This window comes from Solanum stenotomum, chromosome 6 (genome assembly GCF_019186545.1).
Source record: "Solanum stenotomum isolate F172 chromosome 6, ASM1918654v1, whole genome shotgun sequence".
Lineage (NCBI taxonomy): Eukaryota > Viridiplantae > Streptophyta > Magnoliopsida > Solanales > Solanaceae > Solanum > Solanum stenotomum.
In genome coordinates this window covers 44,344,726-44,362,406 of record NC_064287.1, presented here as the reverse complement: position 1 = coordinate 44,362,406, position 17,681 = coordinate 44,344,726, and positions in this window count along the sequence as shown.

The following is a 17,681-nucleotide window of genomic DNA, read 5'->3' as shown; positions in this document are numbered from 1 at the left end:
AACTTTTAAAGTGTGAAATTTAAACTTTTATAGTTTTAAAGTTTGAATTTAAATTTTCAAACTTTTAAAATTTAAACTTTAAAGTGTGAAATTTAAATTTTTATAGTTTTATAGTTTTAAAGTTTATAATTCAAATTTAAATTTTCAAACTTTTAAAGTGTGAATTGTGAAATTTAAACTTTTTATAGTTTTAAAGTTTGAAATTTGAATTTAAATTTTCAAACTTTTAAAGAGTAAAATTTAAACTTTTATAGTTTTAAAGTTTGAATTTAAATTTTCAAAGTTTTAAATTGTGAAATTTAAACTTTTATACTTTTAAAAGTTTGAAAGTTTGTATTTAAAACTTTAAAAGTATAAATTTTTAGTGTAATATTCCTAATTTTTTAATTTTAATAAAAAAATATAATTTATAACGGTTGGACCCGGTTTCCGGTCCGGTCCGGTCCGTTACCGGTCCGGGACGGGTACAGTTATTTTTTTCCGGAATTACCGGTTCCGGTCCGTCCCGGTTCCGGTTCGGTTCCGGCCCGTGGTGCCCGGTTCCGTTCCGGTTCCGGAACGTCCCGGTCCGGTAGTTCCGTTACCGGTTCCGTTGCCACCCTTACTCTCTAGCATGTTAGGGTTGGGTTGGGTCAGCCCATTTTGACAGCTCTATCTATCTATATATAAAAGGAGAAGAAAAAATGACTCATGTCAATACCACAAATTTTCAGTAACTATCTATATATTGTCAGCACCACAAAATTTGAAATAAAAATACACATCTATATATGTAAAGCTGAATCAAATCACACTGATATGGCATGCTTTATTGATCAGCATACTATTTATTTATTTTTTTAAAATTTTAAATTTTTTTCCTCTCATTTTCTGTTCAATAACCTTTTAAAAAATTATTCACTTTCCTTATTATTAGCCTTTACTACATTTAACTCTTCCTTCAAAAAGGAAATATGTAACAGCTAAATACATATGCAATTAATGTGCATTATCACACATTTTTCCTATTAAATCATTGCTTCAACGTATTATCAGTTTTTTTTGTAATGCTTAATCACCTATAATTAATTAGACAATTCATTCCCCTATTTATTCATACCTTCTTAGACATTTTCCAGGGTTTCATGTAAGTATTTTTTTTTCACATCTTCTTATACCTTTTTGGGGGGTTTCATGTAGTTTTTTTCTTCTCTTTCATTTTCTTCCTTTTATTTTATCCATCCTTGATTTTTATTTTTAATGTATATATGTTAGCATAATTTTAAACAGGATAATTACTATGAAGCTTTTTTATATGAAGAGCAGAAGAGGTAAGCCAAAAGTTGATTTTATCAATTCTTGATTTTATTTTTAACGTATATATATGTTACCATCCTTTGAAAAGGATATTACTATGAAGCTTTTTGATATAAGCCAAGAGTTTTTTCTTATTATTATTTTATCAATATCAATGTTATTTAATTTATACAAAGATTTTATTAGTTTTAGGAAGTTAAGTTCTAATTCTATTCAATATGTCTCTCTCCCTAAAACTAAATCTGTATAGTACAATATTAAAGTTAAGTATACACAAGATAATATTAAAGTGACGTGATATCTCTTTATGTTCATCAAATTTAATTATGTTTTTTTATTTGAATCTATCTATATATAATATAAAGGAGGATCTTCATTCTGATGTGGCATGCCTCAATGATCAGGAAATGTATTTATCTATTTTCTTAAGATTTAGGCATTTTTCTCTATTTTTTACACAATTGTATTATTAATAACTATTAATTAATGATCACTTATACTTTTCTATTGATAAATTAAAGAATTCCAAAGGCTATCATTTTGGCGTTTTTAAACTATACTCATCTCATTCCCTATAATCAATATTTACTTCCCCATAATTAGTGTGCTTAATTATGGAAAAAATGGTTACATAATTTCATTAAAAGCTGAATATAGCCCAAGCTGATTTGGCACCTCTCAAAGGCCACCATTTCTATTTAGCTATTTTATTTTTTTTTTACATTTTTAATTCATTTTTATACCTAATCTACTAATTAAATATATTAAATGATTTATTAATTCATGATTAAAGAATCAATAATGAAAGAACATTATTATGAACAAATTTCAAAACGTTTTAACTTGTTTAAAACCTTCACAAACACAAATCAATGTTAAAATTAAGGAAATCCTTACCATTAATAATATATAAAAAAACTCTTCATTTTTATTTTTCAATAAGTTTTTTCAGTTACAACATAATTTTGCATTATTTAATTATAGAAGTTGAAAGGTTTCTACACCATTAAAATGAGAAGACAACTATATAAACAAAATATATTGACCATCTCAATTTTTTCATGAATCAATATGAACTTTATGCAGTATAAATCTACAAAAGTAGGTAGAATAGAAAGAATGCGTTCAAGAAAAAAGACCATAGAGATTCAAATTTATTTTGTAATCTCAATGCATGAACATTACTACTACCTTTGCGTTCTTGTAGTAATGTTGGATCATCATAACTCTTCCTTGATCACCATTCAAGATACAAAACATCATTCACGTGATATAAGAAAAGGAAGGCTACTGCTAAGCATTTGAAATTTGACCGACATTCGAGAGTAAAACAAGAACAAGACAAGAAGCAGGAATTGAAATTTTTGTAGAAGTTTTAATCTAAATCTACAATTAGTTTGATAGGTATATTTTTCAACCCAAACTCCTATATGAATAGTGTTGTTTTTCTTTTTTTTGTCATCTTTTTCTTCTTCTTTTTCATTGAAACACTTTAAATTTGATGACAAAAAAGGTAACAATATTTCAAGAAACTTTAATAGTAATCATAAATAATTTCAATCATTATTATTAATAGAACATTAGAAGAATTATTACTAAAGGTATTTATGTTAATAAAAACTAAATTGGTGTATGCATTATTGATATATGACTAAAGAAAATAACACGGGGAAGAAAATAGTAAGTAAACATTATACGTTGTATTGAAATATATTTAAGTTAATAAAAACAGAAATTGTTGTTAGTATTATTTTTTATGATTAAACAAAAATAACAATTTGAAGAAAATAATAAATAAAGATTACACGTTGTATTAAAATAATAAGTACTAAAATTATGATAAATTTTATAATAATCATAAAAGGAATTTACGCAATAATTACTATAATAGAATACTAGAAAAATTGGTAAGTTCCTTGACATATAATCATTGATAAAAAAAATTAAATTATTATTTTCTTTTTAGAAAGTTTATAAGTAACTTATTCAGTATTTGTGATTATTTATTTTCAATGATTAATAAAAAATGTATATATCATGAACATGTTTCTATTATTATATGACATTATTTTATATTGACTCTATTTTCAATTACTTTTCTATTATCGTTTGACACAAATTTAAGAATGTAAAGAATATGTTGAATCTTTCGAATTTGAAAAAAAAATATATGCAAAATATATTAACATGTCATTTAATCTTATGATATTTTACCTTTCATGTGAAATATTTTTAACTAATAAATTGTTAATATGAAAAATATATTAATATATCAATACAACATAAAAATAATAAAGGACAAATATGTAAAAATATTTCAACTATTTGATGTTTCATGAAATTAAATTAATCATAAATTTATTTATAGCGCGCAATGCGCGGGTACGTATATTAGTTGAACTTAATAGGCCCCCACCAAGAGACAATAAGGAATTAGGGTCCTACAATCATCTTGTAGTGTTTCTTATCAATTAAAACGTGTCATTTGGAAATATTATTATTAATATATACAAATAAACGTAAAAATATCCAATTACTTTTGTATCGCAAATTATATCAAAAAGAAAAAAATAAAGTAAGAAAATGATAAATGCAAAAAATATGTTTGATCGAACTTTCATAAATCTTCTCATAGCTAGTTTGCCTAAACTTTCAAAATTTGCTTCTTCTGAAAAGTACTTTTCTTTATCAAAAGTGCTTTTGCAAAAGGTAAATATAAAAGAAGGGGAACTTATCTAAATTTCATTAGTTTAGGAGCTAATTATTTAGATATACTTTAATTTGCAATATTTTATGTATCTTATCTTTTTTTTTTCCCCCTAGATACGTCCAGATGCATATATCTAAGATACATGATGTCAAATTTAGACGTAATTTATTCTAGATACATTGTATTCAAGTAAATTTGAATGTTTTCGGGATACATAGAAAATCTCGTTCGTCTCTCTCGCCTCTCTTCCAACTCGCTCACCACTCTCACACGTATAATCTGGTATTCCAAAACACCATACACATGTGAATCACTTCAAATATATACATATACATGTATCTAGTATGATTCCCATGTATCTAGGATACATACGAATCTCGCTCGCCTCTCTCCCTATTTTTGTGTATCTGGTAACAAAAATATATGTATCTAAGTATAAGATATGTAGGGAACTCCTAATTAGTGGTAAAATAATAATAATAATAATAATAATAATAATAATAATAATAATAATAATAATATATATTGTAGTGATCAAGGAAACAAACACAAGAAAATAAGAATTTTAGAAAATAAAAGCAAGAAATAAGTTTGATGATTGTTAGTTTGAACGTCTATTTTTAGTACTTGCTTTTCAATTCCAATGAATTATCCGATTTTGATATATATTTGATCACTAGGCATTCAAAAGAATCTTAATCAATTGACCTACCAAATATTATCATGATTCACTTGAAATGCCAAAAATATAGCAAACATTATAGACAATTAATTAGGAAATATCCCATATTTTGTAAATCATGACGCATTTGCATGACAATTCTATTATGATCACCTATTAAACCTTATGTACGTAGAAGTAAACTTCTAATTAATTAGGATTTATGGATCATGATCATGTGTGACATAACCTTTAATTCCTTTTTTGTTTCCATCATTACATGTGCTTTTGTTGATAATAATGGAGCAAGGAATATGATAAAGAATTATCAATATCAAACTCTACAGACTCCCACCAATAGATAATAATTAGGAATTTGGGTCGTACTATCATTTTGAAATGTTTCTTATTCATTAAATGTAAAGATTCAATAATACTTTTGAATTATCATAAAAGGTAGAAAATATTTACTCTTTATTTTCATAGAAAATCGTAGCCACGAAAATAAAGCATCCTAAGCTTGAACATTTGTTCCTCTTATATAAATAATACTCCCTTTGTTCCTAATTACTTGTCCACTTTTTTTTTTTTTTTTATAGTTGTCCCTAATTACTTGTCCATTTTGACAAATAAAAAAAGGACAATTTTTTTTTACATATTATACCCTCAATTAAATGACTAATTACTTTGAAAACTGTAGAACTTTTCATCCAATTCATAATTAATATGGGTAAAAGGGTAAACTCAATATGTCATTAATTGATTTCTTAATAGGTGTGTCAATTCAAAAGTGGACAAGTAATTAGGGAAAGAGGGAGTATCTTCAGTTAATGTATATAGAAGTCATTATTCATCAAATTCAAGAAACAAAATAAGTCAATTACTTAGATATACTATAGTTATCAACATTACATATTTTATCTAATTTTGGTGCGTTCAGATAGGTTCATATATGTCCAAATACATGTATCTCAGGAGACTTGAGGTTAAAATTATGTGTAATTTATTCTAGATGCATTCAAGGGTGGCTAGACAGTGTTAAAAAAAAAGACATGTGGCTTAGGCCCCCAAATTTAAGGGGCCTCATTTTTAATAATAATATGTTATAAGTTATTATCTTTTTAACAAATATTGAATACTATTTGTAGAAAAAGTAAACTTTTCATAGAAAATGAAAGAATTATTAGAAGAAATTTGACATATTTGGAGTACTATATCTCATGAAAAATAATTTAAAATAAGAATGGTTATTTCATCAATTGAAAACTAGAAGAAATCAATTATATAAAAGTTATTAACAATTCAAGTGTAAGGCCCCGTTTGATTTTTGCTTTAGGCCACTAATATGCTTAAGCCGCCCCTGGATGCATTGTATCCAAGTTAATTCGCATGTATCTAAGATACATACCAAATTAAATCTCTCTCGCCTCCCTCGCCTCTCTCCCATCTCGCTAGCCATTATCCTATGTATCTAGTATCCTAGATACATGAGAATACATACATATAAGTGTATAATGTATCTAGTGTAGTGCGATTTGCATGTATCTGAGATACATAACAAATCTCGCTCACCTCCCTCCCCATCTCGCTCGCCTCTTTCCTTATTTTAGAATATTTGATAGCAAAAATACATGTATCCAAGTGTATCTTTCTCAATATATGGTAGGAAATTCTAACTTAGTGGTAAAATTCATATTATTTTGAAAGTATAGATAATAATAATAGTATATATAGTAGTGAAGTATGTCTACATAATTTTTCCAAAAAAAAAAATCCTTTGATAAATAGATTTTCAAGAATTTAGTACAACTAGCAAATAAGGAAATAAATAAAAAATAAAAAATATTTTAATTATATAATGCAGTCCGTTGAGTTTTCATGGACATAGGCAAAATAATAAATAGTAATACATGTTTTTTTTTTTTTAATTATATGACACAATACACAAAAAAATAATAATTTTATATACAATACTTTTGTCGGCAACTATAAGGAAAATGAAAGAAAGCGCAATATAAAGGTGAGAAAATAAAAGCAAGAAATTAATAGCTACTTTAATTTCTTTCCTTTTTCGACAAACTTTATGTTTGAATATCCAGTACAAAATTATCATAAAAGTACGTAATGAAATTAACTCCCACTAATTAATTGGAAAATGACCTTGTAATTGGGCAATAACAAGCCTACTGAGTAATTAATTTGATTGTCGTCAGTTTAAGAAAAACTATCTAATTTTTTGATAGTTTAAATTATAAATTGTCTCACTAATTAATAATTTCATACAAGATTTCAAATCAGATGCACGCCTAGATACACTAAAAATAGGAAGAGAGAGATGAACGAGAGAAGGAGAGAGGCGAGCGAGATATATAAACTATGTATTCTAAATTGATGTGAAACAAACAAGGCAAGCTAGGTAGGAGAGAGGCGAGTGAGAGAGTCAGATACATGCGAATTCACTTGGATTAAATGTATAAAGAATAAATTATACCTAATTTTGACCTTATATATCCGAGATACATGTCTGAACGTATCTTGACATGTTAGATACATATATTCGAAGTCCAAAATTTGTAAGATTCATAATATTACAAACTAGCGTGAATCTAAGTAATTAACTCCTAAACTAATGAGATTTTTACAAATTACCCGTAGTTTAATCGTTTTTTTTTTAACTTCCCTTTCATTTCCAATGAATTATCCAACTTGTGATATATAATTGATCACTAAACGTTCAAAATAATCTTGATCAACTTGCCTACCAAATATTATGATCCACTATATATTTTGTATATTATCGCGTATTGGTATGACACTTATAATGCAATGTAGTATTCTATTTTGATCTACCTTCAACTAACTTAATTATTTTATTTTGAGTTTAATATTTATACGTTGTTAGTGTAAACTATGTATTTTTTTTTTATTAGGTCACTTGGAGGACATCAATAGGATTTAAAAAATAAATTGAGATATGTAATTTCAAAAATAAGATAGGTTATCTGCTATATCAGATAAATCTGACGTGGTGGTATAATTTAAATGGATCTTAAAACAAATAGCCTATCGGTTTTACTTTTTACTTTACCTAATCACGATATTCCCAAACTATTCACTTATTATATACACCATTGCACACATATTATAATTATTGTTGATCGACTATATTTTTTTTTTTAACGGATTGATCAATTGAACACTATCTTTACCATCACTACATATGCTTTTGTTGATAATAATCAAGCTAAGGGATATATGTATTGAAGATACAACTATTAGTTAGAGATTAACTGCTGATGTGGCAAATTAGTTAGTTAGATTAGCTGACATGTTAAAGTAGTTAGTAAAGGGAATAAAGTTAGTTATAACTAATTCTTCCAGCTAAGCTATAGGTGATTGATGTAAATATGTACATGTAAAGCTTCTGCAAGATCATTCAATTCAATACACGTTTCACTTTTACATTGTTAGTCTTATTTTTCCTAGTTTGGAATCTGTATAACCTCCATTGAAGGAGTTAACATGGTATCAGAGCAAGTGACAGAATCGACATCAATGGCGACGGAGCTTGTAATTCCTTACACTCATCCTCTTTACTTGCATCCATCAGATGCTCCGGGATCTGTACTTTGTCCTGTTAAGTTGACGGGATCGGAGAATTATGGATTATGGCGGAGATCTATGTGAATTGCTCCATTAGCAAAACGGAAGTTAGGTTTTGTGACAGGAATTTGTAAGAAGGCAAGCTTCGAGGCTAAGTATCATGATCAGTGGGATACTTGCAATGCGATTGTCCTGTCTTGGATCATGAATACTGTAGCTCCTAGTCTCTTGAGTGGGATCGTATATGCATCTGATGCATCTTTTGTTTGGAAGGATCTGCAGGAACGATTTGATAAGGTCAATCGTGTAAGGATCTACCAATTGCATAAAGGGATAGCTACGATTGCACAAGGGACTGATGTTGTTTTAGTTTACTTTACAAAATTGAAGGAATTGTGGGCTGAATATGATACGATGGTGGTGTTTCCAAGCTGTGAATGCCCAAAATCGAAGGACTATGCTGATCATCTTCGACAACAACGACTGATGCAATTCCTTGGTGGGTTGAATGAATCACATTCTCAGGCGAGAAGGCAAATCCTTATGAAGACTACAGAACCAACACTCAATCAAGCATATGCAATGATAACAGAGGAGGAAAGTCAGAAGTATGATATGGATAGCAATACTGTGGGGATGAAAACTGTAACTGAAGGGAATGATATCACAACATTTTGGACTGCTAAGCAACCTCCAAAACCTAGATACAAGAACCCTAATGTATTCTGTGATCACTGTAACTCAAAAGGTCATATGGGGGGTGATTGTTATAGGCTGATTGGATATCCTTCATGGTTCAAATGGAAGAAAAAAGAAGGATACAATGTGCAGTATAATACTTCTGTTTCTCCTCAAAATTCACAATTACTTAGTTCTGAATATGGTGTTCATAATACAAGGCATATGATTGCACCTTCTCATGGAAATTTATCCTTTTCTCAGAATCATAATTTAGGAGAGATTTGTAAACAGGTTGGAGGAAATAGTCACAGGTCTGGTGATTTTCCTGGTTATTTTCCATCTACATCTCAGGGATCTGGGGATTTCAATCGAGCAGTAGTAGCAGGGACAAGTTTTCCTGGATATGGAACTGTACGTACTCTTGGTCATGGAAGAGAAAGAATAAATATGGTTTTCACAGGAGGAGGTCATCCTGTTTCACATGGAGCTGGTCCTCACTCACATGGATTCACATAAGGAGGTCATCCTATTTCTGGAGGTCATCATGTTCCACATGGATCTCACTCTCCTGATGTTGCAGGTATTATCAGTTGCTCTGTAATGCATAATTCACCTGATTATAGGTGGATAGTTGACACAGGGGCTACTAATCATATGGTATCCACTCACAAATTGCTTTATGAGACTCAAAGTTCATCTCCAAATGAGTCTAACAAGGTTCATTTACCTAATGGTCAACAAATACCTATTGCTCTAATTGGGAAATCTAAACTTGTGCAAGGAGACATATCTCATGTTTTATACATTTCGGATTTTAATTACAACTTGTTATCAGTTTCTCAACTGACTAAAGAGCTACAGTGTTGTATGATATTTTATCCTGATCATTGTATGCTGCAGGACCTTCACATTGGGGAGGTGAAGGGGACTGGTAATCTGGAAAATGGTTTATACTATTGGTCACACAATGTTGGTTCTGCTGTTGCACCCACGACTGCTTTAAGTTTGATGGACACTGCTGATTTGTGGCATAAAAGACTAAGGCACGTCCCTCACAGGATTCTCCAACAAATGCAATTACCATATATTTCAGCTACTTCAAAATACCCTTCTTGTAGTATTTGTCCTTTGGCAAGACAAACTCGATTACCTTTCCCTCAAAGCACTAGTAGATGTAATAATGTGTTTGACTTGATACATGGTGATGTTTGGGGTCCATACAGAACTCCTACTTATGATGGTAATAGATACTTTCTTACCTTAGTAGATGATTATAGTCGAATGGTCTGGATATTTCTCCTAAAATTGAAAAGTTATGTTTCCATTATATTGAAGGATTTTTTCAATCTAATACACAGGCAGTTTAATGGTTATATCAAGGTATTCAAAAGTGATAATGGTTCGGAGTTTTTTAACTCTTATTGTAGTGAATTATTTCGCACTGCAGGCATAGTTCATCAGAGTTCTTGTCCTTATACTCTTCAACAAAATGGAGTTGTAGAAAGAAGGCATAGGCAGATTCTTGAGGTTGCCAGAGCCATTAGATTTCAAGCCAATTTGCCTATCAGGTTCTAGGGAATATGTGTACAAAATGTTGTTTACTTGATTAATAGAATACCATCATCTGCACTTTCAGGGAAATCTCCTTTTGCTGTGTTCTTTGGGAGGGAACCTTCTTTGCAGCATCTCAAAGTTGTAGGCTATTTATGCTATGCTATCAATCACAATACAAATGGTGACAAATTTAGTGCTCGATCCATTCAGGCAGTACTTTTAGGCAACTCTACCACATAGAAGGGGTACAGGCTTTATAATCCTTCTACCAGGTCATTCTTTCTTAGCAGCGATATTTCTTTTAGGGAGAATGAATTTCCTTTTCAACATGATCTTGAGTCCACTGAATCTCCAACATGTACTTCTCCTGACATGTTTGCTTATGATGACCACACCATTACCATTGATAGACCTGAGTTGTCTAGTGAAGCATCTGAGTTGCCTAGTACAACATTTGAGTTGCCTATCCCGTCGGATCCACATTCTCCAATTGATACATTTGAAGCACAACTTAGAAGATCTACTAGGTCCTCTAAACCTCCTGGTTGGTTACATGGTTTTGTCCATGCTGTTTCTTCTCCTACTTTATGTGCAGTACCTTGTTCTACTGCTCATCCCCTTTCCACATATACGTATTATGCCTCTATATCTTCCTCTTACTTCCAGTCTCTTTTCAATTTTTCTGCTGTCCAAGAACTTTCTTTTTATGAAAAAGCTTTGCAAAATCCACAGTGGATTCATGCCATAAATCAGAAGCTTCAGGCTCTGCATGACAACCATACATGGCAACTGGTTCTATTGCCTCCTGGAAAGAAAGCAATCGGTTGTAAATGGGTATACAAAGTTAAGTTTAATGCACAAGGTGAGGTGGAAAGGTACAAAGCCCGGTTGGTGGCTAAGGGGTACACACAACAGGAGGGGTTAGATTATCAGGAAACTTTTTCCCCTGTTGTCAAAATGGTCACTGTGAGGGTGGTTTTATCTTTGGCTGCTATGAATGGTTGGATTCTACATCAGATGGATGTGTTTAATGTATTTCTACAGGGTGATCTCGTTGAGGATGTTTACATGGTTCCTCCCCTGGTCTGTTAAGTGAGGGGGAGTTTTCCAAAGTGTGTAAGCTTCATAAATCACTTTATGGTTTGAAACAAGCTTCTAGGCAATGGAACTTGAAGTTGTGTGAGGCCCTTATTGGTTCTGGTTTTGTTCAGAGCCATCATGACTATTCTTTATTTAGTAAGTGTTCTGGTTCTGAGATGGTGCTCATATTGGTTTATGTCGATGACCTTTTGATCACTGGTTCCAGTTCTCAGCTGATTTAGGAGACCAAAGCTATGTTTCAGGCTCATTTCAAGATCAAAGATTTGGGGGAGATGAGATACTTCCTTGGTCTTGAGATTGTTAGGAATAAAGAAGGCATTGTTGTGAACCAACGAAAGTTTACCTTGGATCTTATTTCAGAATTTGGACTGGCATGAACCAAACCAGTCAGTACTCCTTTGGAGGTTAATCAAAGATTTACTAGTCAAGAATTTGATATGCATTATGAACCTCAGGAAACACATGAAGATGTAGCACTGAATGATCCCACAGGTTATCAGAAATTGGTTGGTAAGCTGTTTTATCTAACAATGACAAGGCCAGACATTAGCTATGCAGTGCAGAACCTTAGTCAGTTTATGCACAAGCCAAAGAAATCCCACATGGATGGAGCTTTAAGAGTGGTCAAGTACCTGAAGAATGCACCAGGTATGGGGATTATACTATCATCTAAAGTCTCCAAACTGTTAGGGTTTTGTCCTGATTTTCTTACCATAATTTAAGATTTATTTTTCTTTAAAGAAAAGACAAAACATTACCATAAAAATATAATATGTTTCATATTTGGTTTATTCTCTTCTTTTAGGACTCTTTTCCTAGTAGGAAAGATTTTAGGACTCTATAAATATAGGTTTGTTTCTTCTAACACAATAACAATAACATCCACAATGTAGTCGTTTAAGAGTCTTGTTTATGGGGAGATTTATTCTCTCTAAAGTTTCAATGTTTTTCTTTATATTAGTTTTGATATAATAATATTTTGATTTTTAGTATAAGTTTTTGATATCTGATTTATCAATCATATGATTTGCAAATAGTAAGCTTCCGCATGATGCCCAATCACCCTTCAGAACCCAACACAAACAACTCTCAGTGCACTGTGATGCAGACTGGGCTACATGTCCTATGACCAGGAGGTTTGTGAGTGGCTTTGTGGTGAAGGTTGGAGAGTCTTTGATTTCATGGAAATCAAAGAAACAAAATACAGTTTCCCGAAGCTCAGCTGAAGCAGAGTATAGGAGCATGGCTAATGCTGTGGCAGAAATTGTATGGTTAATAGGTCTATACAAAGAGTTGAAAGTGGAATTGGAGTTACCAGTCAGATTATTTCACTGCAGATTGCTGCCAATCCTATATATCATGAAAGGACAAAACATATCGAGATTGATTGTCATTTCATTCGAGAGAAGATACAAGAGGGTCTTATCCAGACAGATCATGTACCTTCCAAAATGCAGTTAGCAGATGTGTTAACAAAGGGACTAGGGAGGACTCTTGTACCATACAACTTGAGGGGGAGTATTGAAGATACAACTATTAGTTAGAGATTAACTGCTGATGTGGCAAATTAGTTAGTTAGATTAACTGACATGTTAAAGTAGTTAGTAAAGGGAATAAAGTTAGTTATAACTAATTCTTCCAGCTAAGCTATAGGTGATTGATGTATATATGTACATGTAAAGCTTCTGCAAGATCATTCAATTCAATACACGTTTCCCTTTTACATTGTTAGTCTTCTTCTTCCTAGTTTGGAATCTGTATAACCTCCATTGAAGGAGTTAACAATATGATAACATTTTTGAACTTTTAGGCATGAAAAAGGAAGTGGAGGCACTATTCAACAATGAACTTAATAGATTTCAACAAAAAATTGATAATATGGAAGCTAGTGGACATGGAAAAAAACATGGAGGAACTATCAACATCAAACTAAATTGGCTCCAACCAATAGACAATAAAGAATAAGGGTCCTACGATCATTTTGAAATGTTTCTTATTCACAAATCACAATATTTCACTTATATATATAATATATACAAACAAAGAATTATTCGATTGTTTTTGTATATCAACTTATATCGAAAACAAAAAATAAGGAAAGAGTGTAAGAAAGTTGGAATATTCGAATCTTTCTTGGACATGCAATTTAAATTTCGCAAGTTGTTTCAAATTTCAATGAGTAACTTTGGCCATTCAAGTTGAAATTGCAATTTACATTAAAGTGAATATCATAGCTACGAAAATAAAGCATTTTATACTTGGACATTTGGTCCTCTTAGTTAAATATCTTCAATAATGTATATAACAACTTGTACCGAAAAAAGAAAAAATAAAGTAAGAGCATAAGAATGTGGCGAAATGCTTTGAAGGAAAGGAGAGTAAAATAATAGCGATGAAAATGTGTTCACGGCTAGGGGGTACGGCTGGAGGGGATATCTAGTTCTAACGGGTTGAGATTGAACCCAATTTAAATTATCTTGAGTTCAATCCTTAAATTTTTGGATGGGTTGAGTGGTTTATACCTATTAGGGGTGTACATGACCGGGTTGGTTCGGGGTTTCAAATATCAAACCAAACCATTTGTGTAAAAAATTTAAATTTATAAACCAAACTAATAAAATTCGGGGTTTTTCAGGTTTTTCAACCTCAGGTTGGTTAGGATTTTTCAAATATCAAACCAAATCATTGTGTCGAATTTTTAAATTTTTAAATCAAACCAAACTAATAAACCTCGAATTTTTTCAGGTTTTTGGATTTTTCTAATAAAGTATGCATATAAACATATAATTAACTTGTGTTCCAAATATTTCTTTAGTCCAATCAAAATACAACTATCTAAGGTGTTTCTTAAGAAAATAAGACAAAATATGAGATGAGTGATGACACTAAAATATTCAATTAAAAATAATAATGAAATCATCATATAAAATAAATATTGCAAAGTCATAATGAAATGATCATAATTTAAAAGTAATAAATCATGCTAAAATAAGTGTAATAAGTATTAATTACATGATTAAACATTAAAGAAAAATTAAAATTAGATTATGTATTTTAAATGTCTAAACCAATGTAAAACTAAAGACCAAATATTCAACATTATTGTCATTCTTAGTGTTGAATTAATTTATTTTGTTAGCATAGAATTGATTTGATTCAAATTGAGCTTTATTAGAGTTACTAATATCTATGGATTATAACCTTTTTTTATTGAAGCTCACAGAGTCATTTGCTGACTCTTGCATATAGTAATTTCCGAATCCTTATTGGACCATTCAAAAATCTAAGTCTAAAAAAAATTGAAAAAATATGTTAAAAGATAAAAATTATGAAAACTTATAAGTAATATTTAGAAATTACATCAAAGTAAATATTTTTATGTATAAAATAATTTTTTAAAATTATACATATAATGTCGGGTTGGTTTGATCTCGGATTGACTTTTTTAGTTAAAACCAAACCAACCCAAGTATAGTCAGATTTTTTTTTATCCAATACCAAGTCAAACCAAACCATTAGTCGGGTTTTTTTTCTGATTTGACTCGATTTGCAGTTTGATTTGGTTTTCGGTTCGGTTTTGTACACCCCTAATACCTATAATTGGACTCATTTTTGACACCTCTATTTCACTATTTCGCGTTCTTCAGGAGAGTGATATACGCTCTCTATATTAAATGTCGAAAAATGGTTCATCAACAATTTCACTTTAAACTAGTGTAGGGGGGTATTAGGACCATTGCAAAATTTGAGTGTCTTTTTTCTAAAAAGAGTTATAGTTCAGGGGGGGTTTTATGTATTGTTTAACTTTAAAAAAAGATGAAATTTTTTCATAATCAAATGTTTCCCTATTATTAATAGTAATTGCTCTTAATTATGATTGTTTAATATACAATTCTTTTGTCGCATCGACAAAGGAAATGAAAGAAAGAGCATTATTATGAAGTATGATGGTGGAGAAAATGAAAGCACTAAATTAATAGCTACTTTATTCTTAAATATATAAAACAAAATTATCATAAAGTACGTAATGAGGTTAACTCGTACTCGTATTAATTAATCGGATAATGACCTTGTTGGGCCATAATCCTATGATGGTTACTCTCCTTTTGTTTCTTTTTAGTTGTTATATGGCATTTTTCAAAAGTTAATTTGATTAACTTTCAACGCTAAATTAAATTAGATTAATTTGATATTTTAAAATAAAAAATTAGATATATAAAAACTATATGTAAATTACTATAAGTTATAATTTTTTCACATCAATAAAATAAAAAATATATCTTAAAATATTATATTAATTAAAATTCATATTGTTTGATTATACTATGACAAATGAAAAAAAACGAGGAAGTAATTAGAACGTCTATTTTTAATACTTCCCTTTCTATTCCAATGAATTATATATGATATATAATTGATCACTCACGTTTAAAAGAAATAAAAAATTTAATCCAATTGGCCAGCAAAATATCACGATTCACTAAAAATGTAAGATGGCAAAATGCAAACGTAATATGCATTTAGGGTCGTTTGGTAGAGTGTCATTACAACTCAAAAAAAAGAATTAGCGGCAATAGATATGCATATTAATAAAGAGTACTAAAGTCTTTACCGACATTAATTAATTGTCATTGAATCTAATATCGATATAAGTTTTAGAGACATTTACAAAAAGTTTTAATTGCCACTAAAAAGATATATTTAGCAGCAATTAAGTTATTGCCGCTAATTAATTGTGACTAAAAATCATTTTTTTGTGTAATGTATAATAAAATGTTAAATAGAGTGTATTTTTATATACACTGCACCAAAGAGTTTTAATTGCCACTAAAAAGACATAGTAATGCTTGCATTATTTCCTATGCATTGTTTGGTTTAATGTATTAAAATAGCATGCATTGCATAATTTGTTTACAAAAAAAATATTTATAAAGATACCCTCCAGGCCTCCACAAATATGGTGGAAATTGAAAAAGATGTTAAAAAAAAAGGTTTTGAGGGACAATTCAATTTTAAACCATGTTAATGCTTGCATTAAATCTCCTCACATTACTAATACTATTAATTTCCATGTATTAGTAAGATATTCCTCAATACAATAGATTGTAAACTGATACAAACATTAGTAATATGTAGGTTAAAAAAAGGACATTCCTCACTTCACAATAAAGCATTAATAGGTTAAAATCATATTAATGCATACATTAAAGCATCTTTTATTATAAGAACTCAACAATGGTGTTTGGTTATAAGATATATGTAATACCCCTACACTAAGAAGTCACAAGTTAATCTTACAAATGAATTAATAGGAATTGAAAGAGTAAATACTCGCCCTTTATAACTTACTGGGTTAAGTTTTGTTTCCTAAAAGGGCATTTAAGTAAAAGTAGAATTAATTAAAGAATTGATCCTTGAGATTCTTTTTCAATTTAAAACTCTCATATTTGACAGGAAGATTAAAAAATCATACTTTAGCTTTAATAATTAAGCACTCAGAAAAGTCCATAACAAAAAAATCATAATTAAGCTTTAATAATTAAGCACTCCGAAAAGTCCACAACAAAAAAGTTTTGTTGTAGTTGAAAATGAGTTTATTTCATTCATATTATTAATATAGGGACCGGAAGTAGAAAGAAAGATATGATCTACTTAACATTTTCATATACAACATAACAAAACAAGAAAGATGGAACATGACTTTCATGCATTGGTCAATTTTACTTGTGTTGCTTCAATTGTATATGAATTAATTATATCTTTATTTATCATCAAAACAACTATTGGGAAAACACATGCTCATACATCTAAACAGAGAGTGTGTTTGGTAGGAAGGAAAATGTTTTTTTGGAAAATAAGTTGATTTTTGATTTATTTTCTCATGTTTGGTTGACGAGTAGAAAATATTTTTTAGTGTTTAATTCATGAATGAAAAATATTTTTGAAAAAATATCTTTTATTTTTATTAGAGAGTAGAAAATGATTATTGAAATTGAAAATATTTTTTAAAAACAAACTTAATTATTTTTTGGAGGGGGTGGGGGGATGTTAGGGGGCTGATTGGGGGGGGGGGGG